Genomic DNA, 13272 nt, shown 5'->3' with positions numbered 1-13272 from the left:
AATGTGACTGCACAGTTTAATGGGCTCGCTATGCAGGCATTATGGACAATGGGCTTTGCCTTTATTCATTGAGACATTGATTACGAGATTAATACAGGAATTTGGTTAAGCCAAGATGGAATAGAGTGTGCAGTCTTGGGAGCCACATTACAGGAAGGAAGTGATTGCACTGGACAGGTTGCAGAGGAGATTAACCGGTATGTTCCCTGGGGTGGAGGATATTAGCTATGGAGAGAGGATGGATAAGCTCGGTTATTTGTGAAGAAGCAGGGAAGATTGAGGGGGACGTAATTCAGAAGGAAAAGATTACGAGGAAAATGGAAATGGTGGATTGGCAGCAGCTGTTCCTATTAGTCAAAGGGCCAAGTACAAGAATAGCACGCTTTTAAACTGGAGGGTATGAGGTTTAGTGATGATTCAAGAATTGTTCTTTTTTAACACAGAAGATTTTGAGTTCTGGACTGTTCTTCCTCGGACGGGAGTTGTCATGTGTAATCTCACAACCATTTCAAAGTCAGTGGACGAGCATTTGAAGTATCATAATGTCCACGGCCACTGGTTTTGCGTAGAAAAGTTAGACTAATGTAGAATGTGCTGTATTTCTGACGGTACAGAGACTGTGTATCTGTGGCTGTATGATTCTGGAAGATTTATCATTGCGAATCTTAAAAGAGAAATGGATTGGTTTCTGAAGTGTATTTTAACAAGCGGTACAAGAATGAACTGTCAATGTAAATGGTAAGAGAAAACAAGTGAAGCTTCTTCACAGTCAGCGACCAGAGAATGGAAAATGGAGAACAGGGAAATGCCAGAGCCATGAAAGAAATACTTCAGTTCTTGTCTTCACAGAAGAAAACAATCCAAAAAAATCCCCCAGTAATACTGGGAAACCTGAGCCTGGAGAGAAAAAAAGAAACAGAATGAAGTTCGGAAATACACAACTTGGCAGAAACTGCTGGAATTATAAGTAATGGGTTCAGACACAGTCAAAATAGATTTATGAAATGTGAATCATCTTTGAGAAACTGACATTCGAATACATTGCCGAGAAGCAATGGCTGAAGTGCATTTGAGTTTTGAGAAAGCTTTTTGATAATGTCCCAAACAAAGTGCGCAAAATGAATTCTTGTTGGAATGGGCCTAATACATGAACATGGTTTTTGAATGGGACAGCTGTAAGGAAACAGTATGTAAGATTAAAACGGTTTTTTGGAGTGCAAGTATCGTGGGATATCACATGGATCGGTCCTTATCACCCAGGTGTTCCCAAGACATCTCAAATATTTGTCTAGATTAGAGTGGTGCTGGAAAATCACAGCAGGTCAGGCAGCATCCGAGGAACAGGAAAATCGACGTTTTGTGCAAACGCGCTTCATCAGGAATACTTTTTTTGTTGGGCAGGGTGGTCAGGTTTGTGGATCTTGGGAAGGAGGTAGAATCGGGCGGTGCGGAGATCCCGGTCGATGAGGTTGGAAGGCGTGGGTGGGAGATCACCCGAGGTGAAGAGGTTCTCTATGGTCTGGGAGATGATGGCTTGGTGATGGGAGTGGGGCCATGATCTAAGGGTGGTCGGAGGAGTTGTCTTCTGGTTAGCGTCTGTCTTCAGTGGTGTAGAGGTCAGTGCGCCAAACTACAACTGCATCAACTTTATCTACGGTTTTGAACGTGAGGATGGGATTGGAGAAAGGGAGTGTAGGGCTGTGCGATGTGAGGGTGACAGTTTGGAGTAGGGGAATGGGGTAGACAGGTTGAGGCGGTTAATGTCTCGGCAGCAATTGGAAATAAAGAGATCAAGGGCAGGTAATAGGCCTGCGCGGGGTGTACAGCTGGATGGAGTGTGTTGGAGGCGGGAAAATGGGACCTCGGAAGGTGAGTGGCAGTCCTGATTGTAAAGGTGACCTCAGAGGGGGAGGCAGCGGGAGAGGTGTTCAGGTCATGGTGTGTATTAAGTTCATTGATGCGTGGGTGCAGGGGCATAAAATGAGGCCTTTGCTGAGGACAAATTGTTCGTCCACAGTGAGGGGGAGGTCAAGGGGAATGGTGAAAACCCGGAAGGGCTGGGAGCTAAGACCTGGTGTAGATGTTGAGCAGGCAGTGGGGGTGGAGCCATAAAATGGAGTGGGCTTGGTGTTTGGCAGAATGGGGGTGGAGCCATGCGTATGGGTGGTCTTCCCCTCAGGGTTCTGGGGGCGGGGATGGTGGCAGAGTGATCTGTTGGGGGCGTGTCAGAAAAATGCTGATGAATGGCGTTTGTGGGGGCAGAATTCGTGGCGACCACAGCAGTGGGGGGAGCGGAAGTTACTGAGCGTGTGACATCAGCGATAATGTGAGGGGCGGAGGTGATGTCACGTGTAGGGCATGAGGATTTGTGAGGGGCGGAAGTGGCTGTGGAAGCGGCCATGATGGGGGCGTAAGTGACGTCATCATTCCCCGTGGGAATGGTCGCTGCAGCAGCCACATGTCTAATAGCATCCGAGTAGTTCCAGAGGACGTGGGAAGCTTCTGGAATGCTTGAGGTGTGCTGCTCATAGGGGTGGATATATAAAAGTTGGTTGTGCTTACAGTTTTTGACGTTTGAGATTGTGTTGAAAGATTGTATGAATTCTCTTGAGAATATAGTACAGAAGGGTGTCCTTTGCAGTTCTGAGGGACTGTGGCCCTCAACTGAGGCAGGGCTGACTGTGGAGAGGTTAGGTGCAAGTGTGGATCAAAGGGTCTTGAGGAAGAACTGTTGCTGGTGGTTATAAATCTGTAGTATACAGTTTGTCCTGTTGGGTTCCGAACTCTGCTGGTTTAAACGTGGTCTGGAGTCTGTGTGGGATGAGTTGCTTACGGAGGCAGTCACTGAGAAAGCAAATGTGGCTGTGGTAGCGAGTCAGGACATGTTTGAAGAGCTTCAGGGCAAAGAAGATGACTTGGGGGTTGCAGTGAAAGAGAGGGACTCACTGAGATTCTTGTAGAGAGAGGTGGAAAACGTTTTCAAGGCAGGCATCCTTGCAAGAGGATTCGCAGTATGGTTAAAATCAACTATGTAAAACCAAGGAGTGCAGATGCTGGAAACCAGAGTCGAGATTAGAGTTGTGCAGGAAAGGAAAAACAACAGGTCAGACAGTTCCGAGGAACAGGAATATCGACGTTTCTGGCAGCAGCCCTTCATCAGCATTCCCGGGTGAATCATCCACTCACACTACTGGCTAACGATGGTGCAGCTACTGCATCCTTGTCCTTTACAATGACACATAGGGCTGTTTCATTATTTAGCATGGGGAAATTTGGGGAGCCCTCTCCTCCAGTAAGCTGTTGCTCGTCCATCTCTATTTCTGACTGGATGTGGCAGCACTGCAGAGCTGCGATCTAACCTGTTGGTGTTGAAATCATTTTACCCTCTCTCTCTGATGATAGACCTTTTGTTTGAGACGTCACCATTCAAGTGTGGTATCTTTAACATGTAATAATCAGGCTGAGGTACACATTGTTCTGACTCTGGCATGTCCACCCACACTCATCACTGAACAATAGATCAGCTTCATGGTAATCGTAGACTGAGGGATTATCCCAGTCAAATAGTGACAGATTGCGGTTGAATATAACTCTGCTTCTTCTGCTGCTGTGGTCTGCAGTACTACATCAATGTTAGGTATTCTCCTTTCAAAGGGGGAGGAGCTCAACTTTTAAAGAGAATTTTTGACCTGAAAATGATTTGAAGGCAACACAAACTTGGTCACGAAAGAGGAGTCATAGAGTCGTAGAGTCATGAAGTCACACAATATGCAAGCAGACCCTTCAGCCCAACGTGTCAATGCTCACCAGGTTTCCTAAACTGAACTATTCCTATTTGTCTGCGTTTCGCAAATATACCCTCAAAACCTTTCCCATTCATGTTCCCATCCAACAGACTTTTAAATGTTGAAAATGTATTCCGCGGTACCGTTGCCTATTCTCATTGCATATAGGTTCGCATAGCCTGTGCGAAATATTTGCCACTTAGATCTCTTTTAAATCTCTCCCTTCTCACCTTATGCCTATGCGTGTTGGTTTTGCACAGCTCTTTCTTGGGGAAAAGAGTTTGGTTGTTCACCCTGTCAATGCTGCTCGTCATTTTATAAACCTCTATAAGATCTTCCACAACCTCCCACGCTATAGGAAACAAAGTCGCAGTCTAAACATGGGCAATTCTTTTATCTCAAAACCTCCAGTTTAATTGACACCATTTTAAATACTTTTGTACCCATTCTGCTTTATAAAATCCTTAGGAAAACAGGGCGACAAGAATTGTTGTCAGTTCTTCAAATGTAGCCTTCGCATTCTCTTGTTCAGCAATCACATGATGACCCACTCCTGGACTCAATTGCTCTGATCGATGACGTTGAGTGGGCCTATTGCCTTCCACACCACCCTTTCTAACTGAGACTCCATTTTCAAGAAACTAGGTAAAAACACCCTGCGTCTCTCTGTTTGACAACACTCCTCAAGGCCCGACCATTAACTGTGTAACTCCTGCCCTGATTTGTGTGACAAAATGCAACACATCGCATTTATAGCGTCGACGATAAATATCCTATCCATGCTTCATATATTCTCGTCCAAATGATTTATAAAAGTCATAAACATAAGTGGACACAACACTGCTCCTTGTGGCACTTTGCAGCTCAAAACAAATCTCTCCCAGCATCAGATGCCTAGCATTGTCAAGCCAATGTTGTGTTTAATTGATGGCTCTCTCTGATCCCCTGTGGTCTAACCATAGTAACCAGGCTCCCATGTGAAACCATGTTGGAAGTCACTTATTTCCACGTAGCAATGTATGCTGCTTTACCTTCATCAGTCTTCTTGATAACCTTTTCAAACGTTTCGTCGAAGTTGGTGAAACAGAAATTCCCATACCCAAAACCATGCTGTCCATGATCAGTCCATGCCTTTCCAAATGCATGTAAATTCTGTCTCTCAGAAACTCCTCCGAACGCTTACCTATTCCTGATATCAGACTCACTCGTCTGTAGTTCTCTGGTTTTTTTTTTGCCTTGCAGACATTTATTTTTGGAAGAAAGTTACAACATTAACTGTCTTTCAGTCCTCCAGTACCGCACTCGTGGCTGTGCATCACATCAAATGAACTCCGAGAGAACTGCAGATGCTGTAAATCAGTAACAAAAACAGACGTGGCTGGAAAAGCTCCACAGGTCTGGCAGAATGAGTGCAGAGACATCAAAAGTAACGTTTTGGATCCAGTGATCCTTCCTCTGAACTCTGAGGAATGATACAAATATTTCACCAAGGGCGCCCGATATTTCTTCACCAGCTTCCTGCAATGATCTGGGATGGATTTGAACAGGTCCTAGGTATTTACCTACGGGGATATATTTTAATACGTCCAGCAGGTCCTCTTGTGTAATGTGGCCTCTTTTCAAAAAATATCCTGAGTTTCCTCGCTTTCATGCCTTTCTCCACAGTAATTACTGACGCGATGTATTTCTGTAGGACCTCACCAATTGAGCAGGAACTTTCTGTAAGTCAGCTGAATGGTGGAGGTCAAGTCCTTGTGAGGAATGTGCACCCAGCATGGGCAGACACTTATGGACTGTGCTTTTGAACTGTTAACTGTGTTTCTGTGTTCTTTCACTTTTATAGGAAGGTCTATAATGTTTCATGTTTTAACTTTGACTTCTTATTCTTCTGCTTTGTACCAAGATTCTGTACCTTTGGGGGAGGGGTGTGTGAGCCGAAGATAGCGTCACATGTTACGACTTATAAAATTGTCACTATCTTCATATGAGTACATGTGACAATAAACCCAATAATCTTAATTCATCTCTTGTGGAACCACACATAGTGATTTTGATGACACCCTATACTCTCACTTGTTTCTCATTGGCGCGTAAAATACTTGTATAATCTGGTTCCATTCTCCTTAACCTTATCAGTCAAAGTTATCTCATGCACCCTTTTTGCACTCCTGATTTCTATAGTAAGGGTACTCCCACAACCCATATGCTCAAGTCATTTCCTTGACCCTAGCTGCCTGCACCTGTTATACACCTCCTTTTTACCTGACCAGAAATTGTGCCCGAAACGTCAATTCTCCTGTTCTTTTGATGTTGCCTGACCTGCTGCGCATTTTCAGCAATACATTTTTAAGCTCTGATCTCCAGCATCTGCAGTCCTCACTTTTTCCAGAGCCCCAGTATGCCCTGTCATATCCTGTTCCATATTTCTACTGGCCTGGAACACGAACCAGAACATGCAGTCCCGAACTCTCATTATCTCACATTTGAAATTTTCCTACTTGTTGGATGTCCCTTTAACAGGGAACTGCATCCGAATCTTCTTTTGAAACTTCCTGCCTCATTACTTTAAAATGGTCCTTGCCCTAATTCAAAAAATTAACATGTGGACCAGCCCTATCCTTTCCCGTATCAATTTTCAAACTAATAGAATTCCGGTCACTGGTCCCAAAGTGCTCCAACTCGAACGGGTCAGTCACTTGCCCTGCTTTATTTTCCAAGAGGAAATAAAGTTTAGGAAGAGATGAGATCAGCCATGATCTTATTGAATGTCAATCAGGCGTGATTAACCGAACGTCTGCATCTATCAGTGTGTTTATTGGTGGGTGTGCGTGTGTTTGTGTGTGTGTGTGTGTGTGTGTGTGTGTGTGTGTGCATGCGTGCATGCGCGCGAGTGTAAGTCTGTGTGTGGATAAGTCTGAGAGTGTGCGCGTGTTTGTGTGACGTGCGCGTGTCTCTATGTGCATATCTTTGTCTGTCATTGTGAGTGTGCTTTAATGTATTGGCCTGTGCATCTCATCATCTAAATTTCTGTTCTTTTGGCAGTGAAGCCATTGAAACGGGAATCACAATGTCCTTCCTCACTCTCTCGCTCTATTTGTCCCTCCCTCTTATGTTTAAAGTGATAAAATACCACCGTCTGCTGGCCTCCCCACACCACTACACAAGCAGCATCTTTGTTTCGGAACGACATCAAAGCCAGTGACTCTCACATTTGAAATAATTTGAATTGGTTTCATTGTCACGTGCACGCTAATAAGTGCAGTAAGAAGTTGATAATGTCTTCACTTATGACGCCATCTTAGGCACAAGAAATCTGGATACAAATTCTTAAGTAGTTTGTCCAAAATGGAACGAATAAAAAGTGAAAGTCCAGCAGAAGAATAAAAATGGGGAAAAAAGCAACAGTTTCGAATCGCAGTCTCTCACAGTCCAGTCTGTACCAGAACAGAGTCTGCAGACAGCACCTGCGCCCAGTCACCTCACCACACTGTGCGTTGTCACCAGAATGCGCAAACCCAAGCCTCCAAATCGCACTGGACCCAGTCTCCAGGCTGCACCAGGCCTCGTGTTCCAGACCACACCGAGCCCAGTCTCCAGTCCTCACCACACCCAGTCTTCGGACTGCACCATTCCCATTCTCCAGACTGCACCAGGCGCATTCCACACTGGGACAAGTCTTCATGCCTCACTCATCTGAGTCTCCAGAACGCACGTCACCCGTCTCCTCGCCGCACTGGGTCCAGTCTCCAGACCGCAACAGTCGCAGTCTCCAGACTATGCTCGCCTACGCAGGTCCACGTCTTGATAGATCAATTCATTGCTGTGGTCTGCACAGGTCTCCATGCTGGACGCTAACCTAGTCTGGGTTTATACGTCACTGAACTGCTGTTGTCTACATAGCTCCCAGGGATGAAGAGATATACTCGTCTGAGTTTACCAATCAATCACTGGCGTGGTCTGTTCAGTTTTGTTTTGCAATCTGCAGAATGCAGAAGCAATGCTTGATCTACAGATTGCTCTGCACTGAACAGATATTTCTTTTGGGTTGATGAATCTCTGTGGTGAAGTAAAATTGTGATGTAAATAGACATTTCACCTGATATGGCAAAACCTTTGGATATTAGTCTTGTGATTGTACTCTCCGTCTCTCAGTCCACTGATGGAGCACTACAACCATGCACAGTACATCATGTTGATGAATGTCCACTGTCCTGGCCGCAGCCATGTAGTCTTCATTTTGAAGCAGTCAGCCCATTCGCATCGTCCTCAGGTCTCAATCTTGAACGAAAGGATGGCCTGGCGAATAGAGGCCATGCCACTGTAAAATGGCTAAAAGCATTTACACTTTCACCACTCCTCACCGCTACCCAACCACATCAAAATATCGCTTCTGTGCAATGGCGCCCCCGGGAATATTGGGAAGCTGACCATCAAGGAGACGGAGCAATACTTTCCATGTCTCAATGGGTTAGAATGTTAGAATGATCCGTCCAGTATACATGTGTCACGAACGTCTGTTATCTTTTTCCTTTTATGTCATCTACATCTTGCTAATCTTCCTGTAAAGTTACTGATTCCCCGTTACCCACGTTATATTTCAGCCTCCAAAGTGTTGTATATTGTTTATTCAATTAAACATTCCTACTCTCGCTAGATAACTTCAGTTCCTGCTGATCTTAGACAGAATAAGTTTGTTCCATTTCACGAAAACATTGATATTGATTACAAATAACTGAGTCCCGATCACTCGTCAGTGTGTCTCTGCAGTTATTAATTTGTGTTGAACTGATGCAGACTGATTTATCGCTAACTTATCTCTGTTCTCGGCTGAGTAAACAGTCCTCCCCGTATACCTGTGTAGCAGCTTTGAAAGGCTGAATATGCCTTTCCATTTTCTGTGTCGCCAATATAAGAAATGAAAAGATCTGATCCAATTGCTAAGTAACAGGCTCGAATGGCTGAATGGCCTGATTCTGTTGCTGTTTAAAACTCTGAACGAGATGAATAGCCTGCTTTAGTATGGATGCAATTGTGAATGGTGACGAATATTTTGGATCCATCTGTGAACAGGACACATCTGACTTTGTGCTGATAGCCCACAGTGTCTCAGGGATGCCCAGATTCGATTTTCACGGTCCTTTAGAAGTATGTCCTACTTAGCAGGAGGTAGTTCCAATTAACACAGCGGGCAGTATCTTCAGTATGAGGCTGAGACTTTTGCTCCGCCAGGACTGTCTGCTGTGTGCTCCGACAGATACTTTTCGGGACCGATCCATCTGTGAAAAGTACTTTGATGAGATTGTTTCTCTCTTGTTGGTTCCCCCATCCTTTCCTCCAGTCTGGATGCTGTATGTTAGAAGCCTCTCCATGCGCAGTCTTTCGTGAACCTGTGGAAACACTCTTAGTGATGGACATTGAAATCATGCAACCAGAATGCATTCTGTGTCATTATCACCCTCAGTATTTCCTCTGATTTGCTTTCAAATTCGAAGGGAACTGAGTTATCTCTGAGGAGTGGTGTGGATGGCAGTAGACATCCATCATCAGGCGATTTGCTTGACCAGATTTGACCTTTACCATGAGATTTCCTGGGTTCTTGATGAATGTTGGGGGAATACAAGTGCAACTAATTTCCTGACTGGATCCGACGGTTTCCCCATCACCGGTGAGACAGGATATACCCAGGGTGGGTTATGGGACTTCATGAAATATTGCCCATCGGTTCTCATTCTGTGAAAATGATGATGTCACACTGTTTCCTGACCGGAAGTGTGGCGCCGCAAAAACACTGCAAGTCTGGGAGCATCCAATGAGCGGGATAATTAATGATTCTGGAAGAAGGCCTTCATTTGGAATGAGACTTGTGGAGCAAGCGGTGGCTGAGAGATAAATGGAAGGGTTTAGAGCTGGGGGTAATGTATCTGAGAATGCAATAGGGAGGTGAAATAGGAGGAGAATGTGAAAGAATGTGAATGTGAGAGGAGGTGGGGCGGATTGAATGGGAAAGGTGATGAATAAGTCAAGAAGGCTGTGCTCAGTTCGAGGCTTCGGACGGGAAGAACATGCGTGGGTGACTTAGTAAAACGGTAAAATCCACTCTGAACCCCTGTAGTTGCAGGGTCCCATAGTGGAAGATGATGTGTTCATTCTACAGGCACCGGGAGCTTTGGGCTTGGCAATGGAGGAAGCCTATGACCTTTGTCTTTGGCGGAGTAGGAGGTGGAGTTGAAGTGTTCAGCCACCGGACGATACATTTGGTTGGTGTGGAAGTCCCAGAAATGCTCTCTGTCATGCTCCGCAAGTTGGCGGCCTGTCTCCCCGATGTAGAAGAGGCCACGTCGGGTGCAACAGATACTGTGGATGAGATATGTGGAAGTACAAGTAAATTTCTGTCGGATGTCGAAGGATCCTATGAGACTTGGATGGAGGTGAGGGCGTAGGTGAGGGTGATGTTTGAGGACGGAGCAGAGGGAAGTGGAGATGTGCTGGAGGGCATCGTCGACAACGTGGCAGTGGAAATTGTGGTATTTGAAAAAGGAAGTCATCGAGGATTTTCTGAGATGGAATTGGTCATTCTGGGAACAGATGCAGCAGCGTCAGAGGAATTGGGAATAAGGGATGGCGTTTTTACAAGAGGAAGGATGGCAGCAGGTGTAGTCAAAATAGACTGTGGGAGTCGGTTGGTTTGCAGCAGAATACCTGACATTCCCCACAATATTCTAATCCTGACATTATTTGTGAAGGGCCGGACGTCATTGAATTTACCAAACGATAAGGTCCCGAGGGATGGGATCCCTTAATGTGAGAAGGAGACACTGTTCCGTAGTCGCCTCAGGAAGTTGAAGGGGTGAATCTGTTTTCACTGCCTTTCCATTTCTTCACGACAAACGATTGACCAGAATTTAAACAAAAAGTCTGAAATGTCGTACTTCCATTCTTTTGCAAGAAGTGGGAGAGAATCCTTCAGGAAGGCAATGTTTTCACGCTCCGTATTCGAAACTAAAAATAAATTACCTGTATCTATTCTGGAGTTGTCGTGTGTGTGGGAATGTTCTTCACACCATCTGTTCTTATGCATGTGCCCCTGTGTGTTTGGGGACGGAGGTTTTCTTGTGAGTCATGACACATATTTGTCAGTAATTCAGAGCTTTCCATATTTTATTTTCGCTCCAATTATTTCACTAAATCTCTGAATGCAGTGCCACATTTGAAAACCTCACACAGCCTTCAGTCAAACTGGTCAATTTGCCACCAGGCTGATGGATAATGTGTTTGTCTTTCTTCCTCACAGCTAACGGAGTGACGATCTACGTCCTGCTTTATAAAGATTGTGGATTGACTCCCTGTGTCAGACGGTACCTGGGGGCAATGGCAGCAGCGGATCTACTGGTCATTATCTTCGACCTGATATTGCGACACATTCCCATTGTTTATCAGGAACAGTTTTATTTCCTGTGGGAAATCTCTGTGTGTAATATCCACGCTGCCCTGCTTTATGGAGCGACTGACTGTTCTGTCTGGTTCACGGTCACTTTCACATTTGATCGATTTGTGGCCATTTGTTGCCAGAAGTTAAAACGTAAATATTGTAGTGAGAAAACGGCGGCTGTATTTCTGGGAACAGTGACTGTGTTAAGCTGTTTAAAAAACATTTTCTGGTATTTTATGCTCTCAGCTCGGTATAGTCAGATTAACTACCCGTCATTTTGTTCTGCAGCAGATGGTGTTGGAACCTCCCGTGTCTGGACGTCAATCGAGTTCCTCCATCACATTCTAACCTCAGCTCTCCCATTTCCCCTGATTCTTCTGTTCAATGTTTTCACGGTCAGACACATTTTAGTGACCAGCAGGGCCCGGAGGAGACTCTGCACTCACACCAATGGGGACGCTCAGTCTGACACAGAAATGAGAATCAGGAAAAAGTCAATCATTTTACTGCTTGTGATCTCGGCTAATTTCATCCTGTTATGGTCAACGATAATGCTATATTCAATATGGAAACGGATGTATAGTATTGGGTTTAAGTCTGTGTATCTCCCTTACTTTGTGCAAGAATTGGGCTTCATGCTGCAGCTCCTCAGCTGCTGCACAAACACCGTGATTTATGCCGTGACCCAGACTAAGTTCAGACAGCAGCTGAAGAATGTGATGAAATATCCCTTGACCCAAATTCATCAATCAATGATCTACATTCATTCATCAATCCGTCCGCAATTTTGTAATTTCAGTTCAATGTTTCAGTGATGAAGCCGATTGTCCCTGTGGTAACAGATTGAGGGTAACGCTGGTTTATCCATCCTTATCTCACGGTTGAGAAGATAGGTGTAGATTGTTCAAAGACACAGTTCAATGTTTCTCACTGCACAGTGGCCAGTGGGAAAAGGCAACACCCCACTGACTGTATCGACCACTTCAATTTGTAAACAAGAAAAATGTTCATTAAAAATTGCAGAGCAGCAGGGAAAACGATATTATTGTTTGTCTTTGTGTTGAACAAACTGAGTTAGAGAGAGACAGACCCAACCTCAAGTCGCAGTCCTCAGGGATTAAGAGAAGAGCGGGGCCTGAGCTCAGGGGTTAGGTTGAACTGACACTGTCCTTACTTTCACCACTGGGTCCCCCCATTCCGAAGTGGCTTTCAGCAGTATTCATCTCTACTCTATTACCCCCATCTCCACTGAAGCATCTCTGTCTCTCTATCTACATCCTTCGTGCGCCCCCTTCCCGCTCACTCCCTCTCTTGCACTCGGTTCCCATTTCCTCTCCCTTCTCTTTCCTCTCATTTCTCTCCCTCTCGCTCCGCACACTCTTGCTTTCTTTCCTCCTTTCCCTTTCACTGGCTGTCTTCACCCATCCCTCTACCTTTCTCTCACACACCGCACAGTTTCTCCACCCACATCTAATCTTCTCTCTCTCCCTTCCTTTCTGTCTCACTCTCCTGCTGTCTCTGTCGACCTCCCGCCTTTCTGTCCCTACCCCATCGTCTCCCTTCTCCTATGCCATCCCCAGATTTTTCTATCCTCTCATCCCTACCCAGCCTCTCCACTTCTCCCCTATCTCAAGGTCAGATGGAGAGGGAAGGAGAAGGGAGAGAGTGTGCGTTGTATAGGGAGGGAGGGGGAGAGAGACAGAGAGAGAGGAAGCATGGTGGAGAGAATGAGAGTGAGAGGGGAATGGAGTGAACAGAAAGAGAGGTAGAGAGTGCGAGTGAGGTAGAGGGCATTAGAGACAGAGAGTAGGAACATGCAGAGAGAAAGGGAGATACTTAAAGGGTTAGAGAGAGTATTGGAGGGCGCAGAGAAAGAGTAAGAAAGAAGCATAGAGGGAGAGGGAAAGAGGAGTAGAGAGACGGTCTGAGTACAGGGACAGTGGAGGGAGTGGGAAAGAGAGAGTGTCGAAGAGGTAGAGAGAGAATGGAAGTGGGAGAGAGTGGGAGATGATCGAGAGAGCGTGGGGCAGAGAGAGTGAGAATGAGAGAGAGAGAGAA

The sequence above is a fragment of the Chiloscyllium punctatum genome, chromosome 51 (genome assembly GCF_047496795.1).
Source record: "Chiloscyllium punctatum isolate Juve2018m chromosome 51, sChiPun1.3, whole genome shotgun sequence".
In the NCBI taxonomy this organism is placed as follows: domain Eukaryota; kingdom Metazoa; phylum Chordata; class Chondrichthyes; order Orectolobiformes; family Hemiscylliidae; genus Chiloscyllium; species Chiloscyllium punctatum.
The sequence above is the reverse complement of the archived record's forward strand: the minus strand, read 5'-3'. Positions refer to the sequence as shown.